The sequence below is a fragment of the Ictidomys tridecemlineatus genome, chromosome 2 (genome assembly GCF_052094955.1).
Source record: "Ictidomys tridecemlineatus isolate mIctTri1 chromosome 2, mIctTri1.hap1, whole genome shotgun sequence".
NCBI lineage: Eukaryota > Metazoa > Chordata > Mammalia > Rodentia > Sciuridae > Ictidomys > Ictidomys tridecemlineatus.
In genome coordinates, this window is record NC_135478.1 from 3,973,018 (window position 1) to 3,987,572 (window position 14,555).

Sequence of the window (14,555 nt, forward strand, 5' to 3'; positions counted from 1 at the left end):
AGGTGACACTGGTTTCCTAAGATACATTTTACTCTTTACAACCAGGGTCCACAGGTGCAGGCTGCAGAGGGGCAGCAGGAGGCAGACCCTCCACCTGGTTCTAGGTCACCTGGTAATAAAATCAACCCCTAATGCTGCTCTGGCCTGAGACACCACGCCCTGCTTAAAACAACTAGAGCTCTGGAAATAGTAAGCAGGAGAGTGATTTCCAGGGGGGTGGATTTTAAGTAAGATGCACATGGTAACAGGCCATAGAAAGTTCGCCAAGTTAAATTTGGTACATAATTGCGTTCACTCCGTATCCAACAAAGCACGTGCGGTCAGTCATCCCGCTGCTCCTGCATGGCCTGAGTATGGCTTGGAGTCCTTCTGCTGACCACCTCCTGTCCGCTGGCTCTTCCCGCAATTTGTATTTCCCTGACTGTAGTCTGTTGCGGTTTCCTCTGCTGCCGCTGCTGCTGCTGCTGGACTTCTTTGGGCTGATTTCACACTTGCTTCCACTGATGGTATAGAACTTTTTTCTCCAGAACTTTCTTCACAGGGTCTTCTTCTTTAAGAGCAATAAAAACAAAACCCCGTCTTTTATCCAACTTGGGATCCATTGGAAGCTCACTGTCCTCAGTTTCCCAAACTCTCTAGAGGACTCCCACTTTCCTCTGTGGCTTCAGGATGCAGACCCCCTGCGAAGATTTTCTTGACAGGGTCCCTCTTCATAGCCATGGCTTTTGTAGGGTGGATGACGGGCCTGCAGCCTGGGATCCTTCTCGCCACCTGGCAGCATCTTTGAGGAGGAGAGCGCCCAGCCCTCGTGGCCGCCCGGGGTCGGGATCCATTTTTATGGATCGGGATCCATTTCCATTGTCAGGCCCTCTCCAAATTTACTAAAACAGTCCTTTAAGTCTTCTTGGCTGGAGGCCCAGCCCAGACCACCCACGAACCTTTCCCGGTCTTCCCGGTCCTTGCCGGCGTAGACCTGGTCGCGCTCCCATCCGATTCCCGCTCCGGGCGCCGCGGTCGCGCCTCCAGAGCCCGCGGCGGCTCCAGGGCCAGCCTCTGCGGCGACTGGCTTTCGGGGGCGCCCGTGGTCTCCCTGGGCTGCTCCTCAGCCGCTTGCGACAGGGCAGGGACCCACCTGTCGCCACCCGCCGCGGAAGGCGCCGCGGGCTCGGCCTCGCTCAAGCTCGCGAGCCGGGACCTCGCCCGTGTCCACCGCCCGAGCCGCTCCGTGGAGCTCCCGCCGCCTCGGCCGCCGCCACCCAGGACCCACCGACCACAGCCCCGGTCCGACTCGCGCGGTGCCGCCCAATTTGTAGGTTTTTTTAATTTTTATTTTTTAAGAAGATAGGTAACGAATTCTTTGTTATTAGTCCCCCAATAAGTTCACCGTCCCTGGAGGCTTTCGGTGTGGCGCGCTGAGTTGGCAACATTGCCTCCAAGAAATCCCCTGTTCTTTGTGTCCTGAAAAGCAGCGACAGCCCCAAACTGCCCTGGCCTGTGTGACCCAGGCGACGCTCAGGTGGAGGGGCTCCCCCAGACTCACAGCCTGCCTCCCAGGGGGAGCCACTGCCAGTCCTGCTGGCCCTGGTGAGGCCTCTCTCCTCCCACACCCCCAGCTTGGGCCCACCCTGGCCAGAGCCAGCTCACAGCCCCTCCCAAGGGCAGGCTGGGCTCAGTCCAGCCCTCCCTCCGCAGTCCCACCCAGATCTCGGCCCCTTCCGTGCACATCCTTCTTTTAGCTTAGTTTCTCTGTATCTAAGAAAAACTTTGCACAAGGAGTGAGATGCCTGCAGACCTCCATCTGCCTGTGGTCCTGACAGGGTTGCATTGAATCCCCCAATCCCCTTGCAAACATTTTTTTATTTTTATTTTTATTTGGTGCTGGGATCCACCAAGAGCCTGCAGCTCAAGAAGTCTACCAGTGAGCACCATCCACCTTAAAAACAAAACAAAACACAAAACAAACATACACACCAAAAGCTTGCGGGGTGAATTGTGAAGTGTTGACGTGTTATACATAAGAACCAGCCACAGTGAGGCCAGCTAATGTTGCCAGCTAATGTGAATCACTATCTTGGAATTTTTACCTTAATTAGAATCGACCCTTTTTAAAAAAAAATTTTTTTTATTGGTTGTTCACAACATTACAAAGCTCTTGACATATCATGTTTCATACATTAGATTGAACTGGGTTATGAACTCCCAATTTTACCCCATAGAATCGACCCTTTATCCCAGGCATGACATATTTTTTAAAGCTAAAGCTCCTCCTTCTTGGAGTATCCACTTTTGGATTGTCTCTTGGGGCTGAGCTTCCTTTTGTTTCTTTGTTTCTCCTGTTCTTAGTGGTGGCTGCAGGGTTCATCCTCCACATCCACAGGTGCACACCAGGTAGCCATGACTGGTCAGTGTCAGCCCCTCCCTCCTCTCTTACCTCTCTCAGGGCCCTTTTCCTCCACCCACTGGTTCCCCCTCCATTTCCTGGCCATCACTTCCAGGTCTTTTCCTTGTCCCTCTCCTGCTTCCACATCTGAGAGAAAACTAGGATCCTTGACAGAATTTTTGAACTTGGCTTATTTAGTGTAACACAACATTCTCAAACTCCATCCATTTTCCTGAAAATGACATGATTTCATTTTTTTTCTTGAACACTGAAAAAAACTCCATTGTGTGTTTTTTTTAAATATTTAAATATTTATTTTTTTAGTTGTAGTTGGACACAATACCTTTATTTTATTCATATATTTTTAAATATTTATTTTTTTAGTTTTAGGTGGACACAATATCTTTATTTTATTTTTATGTGGTGCTGAGGATCGAACCCAGGGTCTCGCATGTACAAGGCAAGCGCTCTACCGCTGAGCCACAACCTCACCCCTCCATTGTGTATTTATACCACGTTTTTAAAAATTATTTTATTATTTTTTATACCACTTTTTTAAAATCCATTCATCCATCAGTGATTTTGGCTTAGGGGCAGATACTGGGTATTGAGGATCATTATATTAGGCATTTTTGCATAAGAACCCTTTTCTTTTTAGGTTCTTTTGGTGGTTGTGTATGGACAGTGTGCCTTTATTTTATTTGTTTTTATGTGGTGCTGGGGATGGAACCCAGTGCCTCACACATGCTAGGCAAATGATCTACCACTGAGCTACAGCCCAAGCCTAAGAACCTTTTTTTAAAAAATAGTCTTTAGCTTTATTTACTGTGGGTAAGACTGACACAAATGTGCATCTTAAATGTGCATCTTTTAGTTTTTAAAAAGCTATGTTTTTTTAAATGTCCATGTAAGACTGTGCTCAGGGTATACTCTACTGCCAGGGGTTTAAGCCCAAGTTGGGCAAAACGGACCTTGTTCCTATCTGCTCAAGAGTTAGCTGCGACTTGTCAGGGATCACTCTTGGGGACTTATGAGAAGCCTCTTAGTTCCAAGTAGGGCCATCTGTCCTAGAATGGGTCAAGGTCTTGCTGACCTTATGTGGCTTCTCTTGGAAGCATCAGGGACATTTCTGTTTCCAATGACTTCCCCTTTGCAGAATGTGCGCTGGTTGGCTTCCTGCTCTCTAGGGTCTCTTCCTCACCTCATTGATGAGTGGATGGGGTGACTCAGCAGAGTCTGGAGAAGTCCCATTGTTCCCTGAGCTCCAGCTGAGCATAGAGGGCAAGGGCCAAGATATTGGCCGAGTTTTCCCTCAGCCCTTTCACTTCCTTGACTTTGGTCTCCAAGTTTTTGCTTCTAAACATCCAGAAAGCCAGTCTTAAAGAGGGAGTAATAGGTTATAACTTTAATATCTATAATTTTACAGTTATCCTTCTTATTTAATTGGGGTTAATATTAGTACTGGAAGTCAGCATTATATACTCTCTCTCCTGTAGGTGATGGCTTATTATCTCAAATTAACTTTTTTTTTCCCCCTAACAGCTGCACCTCTGGAAACACTAACAGGCAACAGTTATAAAGTCTGCAAGAAAAATACAAAATGAAATTAACAGAGCAAAAACTTATTTCGGTTTGTAATAGCTATGAACCAAGAAAAATGAATTTTATGATCTTGAACCTTTACTTAGTTATACATTGTATCTCCTGTCTGAGATCACAGCCATTTTTACAACGAAAATCAATCTTTTGAACACAACTTTAAATGAGTTCAAGTCTAGCCTATTTAGGGGCCATTCTAACAGGGAGTAAGGTGGGAGGCAGAGCCTTGTCTCATCAGGCTCCTGACGAATAACACAATACAATGTTACATCTGAAATATGAATCAAAGAAAGGCTAAGAGAGCTTTTAATTTTCTCTTTGTGGAAAAAGTGGCAGAATGCTTCCATGCTTTACAATGTCACTTTTAACTGGCCAGGATCTCCTTATTTATTATTATTTTTTTAATTTAGTTGTAGGTAGACACAATACCTTTATTTTATTTGTTTATTTTGGTACTGGGACTCAAACCCAGTGCCTCATACATGCTAGGCAAGTGCTCTCCCATGGAGTCACAACCCCAGTCTTCCTTATTATCTTTTAAAAATGCATTTAAAGGCCTGGGGTTATGGCTCAGTGGTAGAGCACTCTCCTAGCAGGGCAAGGCCCTGGGTTCGATCCTCAGCACCACATAAAAATTAATTAATTAAAGGTATTGCATCCAACTACAACTAAAAAATAAATATTAAAAAATGCATTTAAGTTCCAATTTAGTGTGAAGAGTAACACAAAATTGTATATATAACTTGTTGACAATAGGTTACTTTAGCCAGTTATAAAACATGAAATGACATGAATAAATATCAACCAAATTTGTTATTTTTATACAAATTTGAAACTTAAAAAAAAATTTTTTTAGTTGTAAATGGACCCATACTTTTACTTTTATGTGGTGCTGAGAATTGAACCCAGTGCCTCTGCCACTGAGCCCCAAATTTGAAACCTTTGTTACACACCATTTTAGTTTGGAGAGCACTAACTTGGCAAAGTGTTCTCCTAGGTTTTACATTTCACGATCTTTAACTTTTAAAATACAATTTAGAATCCAGTGTGTACGGTAACAATAATCACAGGTCTGTATGGGTAAACGGAAAGCAAAGAATAACCTTAAATCTCTTATACATTCAGGAAACAGTGTTAGTGATCAGAGATCCACTTAGTCAAAGCCCACAGATACAAGGCAGGTCTTTAAACGTTTACCTAACACTTGGACAAAGCTCCGGCAGATACCTTCTCAGATGCACACATATTCCTAGTCACATATATTTTGGGTTTCAACAATATTGTTATAACCTAAATAACAGTTGTTTGTTTAACCAGTTACAAAGTAATCATTTAAGAATTTAAAACAGGCTGGGGGTATAGCTCAGTTGGTAGAGTGCTTGCTTCACATGCACAAAGCCCTGAGTTCAAACCCCAGCACCACCAAAAAAAAAAAAAAGAAAAAGAAAAAAAAAAAGAATTTAAAACAGGAACTCACCTTAATTTCTTTAAGACTTAGTTTCACCAAGAATTAAACCTGACAAATACGAGAAAATTATCTTTTTTTTTTTGAGAGAGAGAATTTTAATATTTATTTTTTTTAGTTTTCGGCAGACACAACATCTTTGTTTGTATGTGGTGCTGAGGATCGAGCGCGCTACTGCTTGAGCCACATCCCAGCCCTTGAAATTTACCTTTAACTTACTCAGACTTTTTTTTTTTAAATCACTTCCTCAGAACTTTTTGTCACTTGCAGGAAACTTTTTGTCACACAAACCTTCTCCCTTTCCTTTTCCCATCACAAACCTTATATCTAATTTCCCATCACAAAACGTCTTACATCTCTTTCTTGCCTTTTAAATTTACAATTTGAAAACAATCTTGATGAAATTTTAAATTTAGACAAATGACTCCATTTTAATAAGATGAAATACTTTGTTACGTACAGTGCTCTAATGGAAACTCAGTTGAAATTTTTGGGACCTTTTTAGAATTGTGAAACAGACCTTATGATTGTTATCTGTGCATTTAATTTACATAACAAAATTTTATCCCAAGACAGGGTTGGAGAAGGGTGGGATACTATTTTAGCAAGATCCACTTTCCTTCCAGTGAGGAAGCTCCTCTTGCCAAATGGAGACTTGTCATGTCTTAAAAGGAGTGACCATTCTTTTCAAGTCATAGAGGAACAGTGCTGGAACGTATTGTCACACCCCCAGGGGCAAAAGGGGCTGGAAGGCAGGGGAGAGGCCAGGTTCTTTATCAGCCAGAAACACCATCCAGGCAGCATGCTGAGCATTTGTCCCAACTGTGCCCAATCCATCAGTCAGGGACTCACCTGCAGTCGTCCCCATCCCCGCACCTCTGCTGCCCACCTGACACCGCACTCCAAGCACGTCCAGGTAGCCCCCTGGCCAGCCGTCCTGGCACAGGCGTGACTCCCCAGGCACGCCCTGCCAAACATGCACTCCAACCGCCCAGCTGGCCTGGCACCTCTGTCAATCCTCAGGGCGCCCTGCTGCCCTCCCTCCAGCACTACACAGCCTCACCCAGGGCACTTCCACCTAAGTGACTCAGCCTGGGCACTTCCAAGTGCCTTAGTCTGAGACACCCGCCACCCCCGCTGCCCTTCCATCTGGCACCTCCTGGTGCCCTCCCCTCTGGGCTCTGCCCTAACTCTCCCCCCCCACCACGGCTCTCCCCTCTGGCACCTCTTGGTCCCTTCCCTCCAAGCACTACACAGCCTCACCCCAGGGCACTTCCAAGTGCCTCACCCTGTGACAATTCAAAGTGCCGTGGTCTGGCACACTCAAGAGTGCCGCACCTGCAGCACTTCAAAGTGCCTCCTGTGCGACTCTTACAAAGTGCTTCACCCTGGGACACTTCAAGGGCTTCTCCTTGTGACACTCAGTGCTTCACCCTGGGACACTTCAATGCTTCACCCTGGGACACCCAGTGCTTCACCCTGGGACACTCAGTGCTTCACCCTGGGACACTCAGTGCTTCACCCTGGGACACCCAGTGCTTCACCCTGGGACACGCAGTGCTTCACCCTGGGACACCCAGTGCTTCACCCTGGGACACTTCAATGCTTCACCCTGGGACACTCAGTGCTTCACCCTGGGACACTCAGTGCTTCACCCTGGGACACTTCAATGCTTCACCCTGGGACACTTCCAAGTGCCTCATCCTGAAGGACTCCCCGCGTCCTCCCCTCTGGCACCCCCTTGCCATGTGGTCAGGGCAGTCCTGCTGCCTGCCCAGCCCAGCCCTTCCCTGCCCAGCCCAGCCCCCGGCCCCCCTTCAAGGTCCACCGGCTCTGGAACCTTGTGTGTGGGTCCCGGCACTCCTCTCTGGTTTGTCCCTTACACTCCTGCCCTCTGGCACTGCTGCTGGCCTGCTGGCTTGGTGCCCCGGTGGGCAGGGGAAAGAGGGACAGTTTGGAAGTCTGTAGGAAGTGACTCAGAGGACAGAATAAATGGACAGTGGTCAAAACAAACAACAGATGAGACCCAGAGGAGGACTTTACTGGAACGGTCAGTCTAAGTCCAGAAAGGGGCTGGCACCCTCAGGCCAGAGGGCAGGGGCCCCTTCCCTAGGGAGTGGCAAGCAGCTGGGTGGGCTTTGGGGGCCACTAAACCAAAGTGAGCCGGGAGGACAGTCCAGCTCTCCTTCCCTCACATTGAGAAGGAGGTGTGTGGGCAAAGTGTCCACTCGGGCTTGTTCAGTCATTGTCACAACAGAACAAGGAATCCTGCCGTCAGAGGAACCCAGAACCCCGCCTCTCAAGAGAGAGTCAGAAAACCCCAATCCTCTGCCTTGAGTTTCTGGGGACCAGTGTTTCCTGGCAGCGGGGCAGGAGCTTGCAGGGACTGGTGGTGTCCGCTGTGGTCTCCTGGGGCTCCTGTGGCCCCGCTCAGCTTTCCACTGCCCGCTGAGAAACAGCACTTTCCAACACCCAGAGGCTGTGCCCGCCCTGGGTCAGCTTCGCTCGGGCTGCTTTTCTGTTCTGCAGCGTTTGGGGGGCCCTGTTTGTCCACTGTGTCTCTCTCTGTGTCGTCCCTCCCCTCTGTGTGGACCAGCACAGCCTCTGCCACTGCAGCAGCAGCTCGGCTCCCAGGTGCTCCTCTGGTTCTCAGTTCTGTGCAGCCGTTTCTGAGGCTTTGAGAGACTCAGGGTCAACTGTGAACTGTCAACAGGGTTCCCTCTTTCTCCTGCCTCTCCGGGAAGCAGCACTAGTCCTGCTGCTGGAATTCCCAGCCACAGAAAACCCGGAATGCAGTCTCCCTCTAATCCATCATCTTGAATCCAGATTTTTTTAAATTTTAGAACTTTTTCTTTATAAACTGCTTTTATTAGTGCATTATGATGACACATAACAGTGGAGTTAATTTGCCTAGTACATGCAAAGCCCTGGTTCAACTTCCAGTACGGCAACAAACCAAACCCAAACTGAAATCCTTTGACTCAAGCCTTTACTAAGCACAGATTTTTGTTTTTGTTTTGTTTGGGTACAGGGGAATGACCCAGAGCCCTGTAAGCCCTGAGCCACACCCACAGTCCTCTTTATTTTCGATTTTGAGGCAGGGTCTCCCTGAGTAGCTTAGGGCCTCACTAAGTTGCTGAGGCTGGCTTTGAACTTGTGATCCTCCTGCCTCAGGCCCCTCCCCGAAACCCAGGAAGCTGCTGGGATTCAGGTGTGCATCACTGCAGCTCGCACTGATAATGTCACCTACGCCTTCTTTGGTGTGCACTCCCCATAAAGAGATGATGCCAGTTCACAAAGGTGGATGTTACCACGTAACTCACATGAGCAGAACCACACATGTGCGGGGAAGACTGTGGCCGAGTGTGCAGAGTAGGCTGCTCTCGGTGTGTGCATGTTTGCACCTTGTATTCAAGTCCAGATGGCCTGGAATCTAAAGCAAGCTCTGACATGCCTGGGCTTGTCCCCTGCGGCCGGAAGCACAAACCCTGTCTGGGCCTATTTGCATGACGAAAATATGGTGCATTCCCCGTAGCACATAGTGCTGAACTTAGGAGGGTAAGATTCACTTAGGAGGGGAAGATGATGTAATATGATGTTGAGAGAGAAGTCTGCCCCTGGTCTGCCATTGTATTTTTATTAAGTTTCTCTAGGTCTTGTGCGACCCCTATGGGGAACTCCAGCAAATATGACAAAGAGTGAGAGAAGAGACAGGGACTCCCAGGTGCACAGTGCTGCCCACCATAGCCAAGCGTGTGTTAGTTGACTGCCTAAGGACAGTGTGGTTTGTACACACTGTGGGACATTGTTGGCTGGACAATGCGACAGGCATCACCAGGGAAGAAGTTCCCATAGTAACCCACCTTAAGGTGACCTTTCTTTCCTTGTGTTTCAGCTAAAACGTTTTGGAGAAGCTTATGAAGATACACCTCCAAGCACTGAGGCCCCCAGACTTCCTATCTTGGGGAATCTGGTTCAGGGCAGCACTGAAGCAGGCATACACAAGTGTGCCCACCCTAACCTGTGACATGTGCTCTTTGACCTTGAGCTGGGCATGCTCAGAAATGTGTCCACCTTATTTCCTCCTTGAACTGTGACTTCAGCAGAGCTGGCCCTGGCTCTGCCGAGCAGCACTCTTACTTCGCCTCCCTGACTGAGAGTGTGCAGGTGTGCAGGCTGAGGACACCCCCTGCCTCTCCCCCGGGGGGGGGGGGGGGGGCTCTCCTTGCTGCAAGTGATGAATCTTTCTCCAGTCCTTATCTCCTGTTCCTGCTCATTGACGTTCCCATTAAGAAGGGAACCACTCCGTTGGGTCCTGTTTAAAAAGAAGGAAATCCTGCCATTTGCAATAATGTGGTTGAAACCAGCTACTCCCAGGGAAGGGAAACAGGCTGAGAAAGACAAGCAGTGAGCTGTGACTCTGGACATGGAAGCAGGAAGATCACAAGTTTGAAGGCAGCCTAGGCAATTTAGCAAGACCCTGTCTGGAAATATAAAAAAAAAAAAAAACAAAAAAAGGGCTGGGAGGTAATGCAGTGGTAGAGTGCCCTGGGCTCAGTATCTAGTACCCCAAACCAAAACCAACCGCTCAAGACAGACAAATGTTGCAAAATCTCACTTACAGGTGGAATCTAGAGAAAGTGGAAGTTATGGTACCCGAGAGTGGAATGGTGGCTGCCAGGCTGGAGGAGGCAGGAGGAAGTGGGGAGAGGTGGGCACCGAGTTTGGTGGCAGGGTGACAGGCATGAAGGATAGCACATTGGAGACTTGGCATTTGCTGAGGGTCGATCTTGAGGGTGCCCACCCCTCCCCAACCCAGCACAGTACCTGCCTGAGCTGATGGAGATATCAATTAGCTTGATTTGGCAGCCATTTCATAGGATAGCTGTCTATCAGACACTTTTTGTGCCATAGATATATAAAAATAAATTTTTTTTTTAACCCCGGGAGAGCTTCACCAATGAACTATATCCACCCTAACCCTTTCTATTTTTCTTGTTTTCAATTTTGAGACAGTTTCAGTAGGTTGCTCAGATAGGCCTGGAACTTTCCATCCTCCTGCCTCAGCATCCCGAGTTGCTGGGATGATAGGCGGGAGCTACTCTGCCAGGCAGTACACACATTTTTTTTTTTATTTGCCAATCATGCTTCAGTAAATCTGAAAAAAAAAAAGAATTATGGCTATCACAATTTATTTTTATTTTTTTGTCACTGAGGATTAAACCCAGGGCTTTGTACATGCTAAGCATGAGCTTGAACCCTGAGCTGCACTCCAGATGCCCCCCCCCCCAAAAAATTTCTTAATCTGAAAAGAAGTGGTGACAGTTTTCACTTTCTTTTCTTTTTGGTACTGTCGATTGAACTCAGGAGCTCTTCACCACTGAGCCACATCCCCAGCCCTTTTCATTTTTATTTATTTAAAAATATTTTTTTAGTTGTAGTTTAGTTTGGACACAATACTTTCATTTTATTTTATTTTTTAAATATCTTTATTTTTATTTGTCTATTTTTATGTGGTGCTGGGGACTGAACCCAGGTCCTCCCACATCCTAGGCGAGTACTCTACAGATGAGCCACAACCCCAGTTCCCCCTTTTTATTTTTTTATTTTGAGTTTTGAGACAGGGTCTTCCCGAGTTGCTTAGGGCCTCACTAAGTTGCTGAAGCGGTCTTTGAACTTGGCGATCCTCCTGCCCCAGCCTCCTGAGCAAAGTGACAGTTTTCATTAAAATTGCCATCCTGCTGTGAGTTCTAACACCAACCCCCCGCCCCCTGGATTCTGAGAAGTGTAGAAAGAATGTGGGTGTTTTCTGGGGCTGATATCACATTAAGGGGTGGATTTACCCAGCTTGGGCAATTTGAGTTTTCGGTTCAAATAATTTCACATGAGTCTTAGGGCTGGTGAGGTCTGTTGGAAATTCAGATTACATATGAATGCTCACATAGCTTTTTTTAAAAGCAGGGTTTGTGAATCTTAAAGGGGCACAGTTTTTTCCCTTCTGTTGTCCTTTTAAAAAAGCACCAGGGCTGGGGTGCAGCTCAGTGGCAGAACATGTGCTTAGCAGTTCCAGTCCTAGCATTCAATCATCAACAGATAAATAGAAATAAAGAGTGTGCAGAGAATGTGAAAATCACCAGCCATGGACTCGGATAACCTGGGCTCAGCACTGCTACCATTCGCTAATGACAGTGGACAAGTCTTTAAATCCTTGGAGCCTGTTTCATTGTTGGAAAAATGGGGAAATAATGGTGCCAGAGTCACTGAGTTTTTGTAATGAGCAGGTCACAGACCTCAGAGCCAGACAATCTGAATTTAATTCCCATCTCTGCCTCCCCCAGCCGTGTGACTTCTGGCAAGTGACTTAACTTCTCTGTGTCCCATTTATTTTCAAAATGGGATTGTGGCTCAGTGGTGGAGCACTTGCCTAGCATGTGTGAGGCACTGGGTCCGATCCTTGGCACCACATAAAAACAAACAAATAGAATAAAGGTGTTGTGTCCATGTACAAATAAAAAAATATTTTTTAAAAATGGCAGTGACCACCCAAGGACACCTCTTTGAACTATCATGAAGGTTAAGAGAGGTAATGCACATCACGTGTCCAAGACATGTGTGGTGGGGAGTCGTGCTGTCATCTCAGGCGGTGAAAGTTCACACAGCACGACCAGAGACCGGGCTGGCTGAAAGGGCGCATGGTCGGAGAGAGAAAAGGGAAATGCGGACAGAAGAGAAAGAAATGGCCTCGGATTTTGGTAGCCGGATGAGTAGAGAGTGGTTTCAGGACGCTTTCAGAAGCTGCTGAATTTCATGAGAATTTGGGGCTGGGCTTCCACCAAGTTCCCCGGGGGACACGGGTTCCATCTCTAGCCCTTGCTGGCACCTCCGCCTGGACGCGCCCTCCTCCTCCCTCCTCCCTCCCCCAGGTCCCTTCCCGTCCCTTCTTCTCTCCTCCTCTCCTTCCCTCCCGTCCGTCTTCCTCGTTTCCTTTCTTTCAACCTTGGCCACAGCTTTACTGAGATGGAGCTCTCGTTCCCTAAGCGTCACCGACCTCAAGCGCACCAGCCATTGCTTTCTTTCTTTCTTTCTTTCTCTCTCTCTCTCTCTCTCTCTCTCTCTCTCTCTCTCTCTCTCTCTCTCTCTCTTCTTCTCTTTCTGTCTTCTTTCTCTCTTTCTTTCTCTCTTTCTTTCTCTCTTTCTCTCTCTCTTTCTCTCTTTCTCTCTTTCTCTCTTTCTCTCTTTCTTTCTTTCTTTCTTTCTTTCTTTCTTTCTTTCTTTCTTTCTTTCTTTCTTTCTTTCTTTCTTTCTTTCTTTCTTTCTATTCTAAGTCCTGATTCCCGATCCTCTTTTTAACCGGTGCCTGGACGTCGGACACCACGGCGCCACTCGGCCCCGCTCGCTCCCTGGCTGGCGGCGGGCGACCCTCGGCGTCCCTCGCTGCGGCCCGGCCCGGGACCCCCTTCTGTTCCGCGGGGCGGCCGCCGGGGCCTCCGCAGCCGGGACCTCGGCGATCGCTACCCGTTGGTGTCCCCGGGTGGCTGGCCCCTCTGCTGGCGGGTGGAGAGGCCGGCTTCCCGCCTCCCGAGCTGCGGGAGGGTCGCCGTCGGTCGTTTCCGCCGCCCGCTCCGGGCCGTTTCCTCGCGGAAGCCTAGAAAACCGGCGCGTGGGGCTCCGAAGGCGCGGAGCTGGGGTCGTGGTGTCGCCAAGGACCCGCTCCCAGCCCGGGGTGCTGTCGGGAGGCGGTGGGGCCTGGTGGCGGGGGGCCATGCCCTCGGAGGGGACAGCGGGACTCTGGCCTCTTCCTCTTCTTTGTCCCCCACTTCCCGGCCACGAGCGGAACAGGTCTCTTCGGCCGCGTGTCCCCCCCAGGACCGACCCACTGCCCTGCCCCGAGGCAGGGGAGACCTCCACCACCCGGAGCCCAAACCCTGCCCTTTTAAAAAGTTGGATTCCCGCCCTCTTACAGGAAGGACGGCGGAGTCCACCAAGGAAAGCACCTGGGGTTCTGCAGTTACCCAGGAGGCTCCCACCTGCTCGGGCCTGGGGATCCTGCAGGGGTTCTGGGAATGACTTTGAAAACCCCGCGTCTGGTCAGCCCCTCCGCGATCCGGGCCTGCGGTACCGCTTTCTTTCTAGGCACCGCCTTCCGTTCCTGGCCTGGCCTTGCAAGCCCTGCAGAACCTGCCTCCTTCTCTCACCTGCCTCCTTCTCTCACCTGCCGCGGGCGGCCGGAGAGCACCGCATCACCTGAGCCCGGGGCGCGTGATCCGCGGCCAGGCCGGATTGCACCTCAGGCCCCCCACTCCTGGTGACACCCCTGGGCTTGTTTTTGGATTTTGGTGCGGACTGGAAGCCCCGCTCACACTTGGGTGTCCACGGGTGCTGCTGTTACCCCGCCTGCCTGATTACCTGACATCAGTTCACCCCAGAGAGTTGTCTGAACCCAAGCAATTCTTCAGTTTAAGGAACCAGTACAGGGGCTAGGGCGGTGGCACTCACCGAGCACGTGCGAGGCCCTGGGTTTGGATCCTCAGCACCACATAAAAATAAATAAATAAAATAAAGGTGTTGTGTTCAACTACAACACACACACACACACACACACACACACACAGATACATATATAGGAACAAGTACAGGACAAACTCAGCTTACAATAACATTAGATCACCCTGTTGTGGGAATAAGAAATTAACATTATAAACTTTCAGTTGATCAAAGGAAGAAAACAATCCGGGAACTCTCCAGCGAAAGATTCCTTCTTCATCAGAGCAGTGTAAAATCCGTAGTCAGACAGCCACCCATGGTGCCCTCTTGGTACCTCTCCCAAGCATTGGAGCTTCCTTGGCTGGCCTCTGATAAATGGCTACTGAGTTCTGACTGTCATCTGCGCACGTCATTCTGTGGGTGCTCACAAGACGAGAACCCCGCAGTGCTCACAGGACCCTGTGTCCCACTCCCCTAACTCTGGGACAGCTTCTCCCCTGTCTTCACCTGGAGAATCTTGCTCTATTTTTAATGCTTTGTAGCAGAAAGAAAACCAAGATTACCAGTTTAAAACCAGAGCTGGCAGGCCCGTGGCCTTCCGGACAGTCAGCGTCACTCATTTGTCCA

At 48.8% G+C, this 14,555-nt stretch overlaps 1 pseudogene; it reads right to left on the reverse strand.

Moving 5' to 3' along the window:
- Positions 1-324: 324 nt before the first annotated feature.
- On the reverse strand, positions 325-13,208 carry LOC144370704 (heterogeneous nuclear ribonucleoprotein A/B pseudogene; annotated as a pseudogene).
- Positions 13,209-14,555: the final 1,347 nt, after the last annotated feature.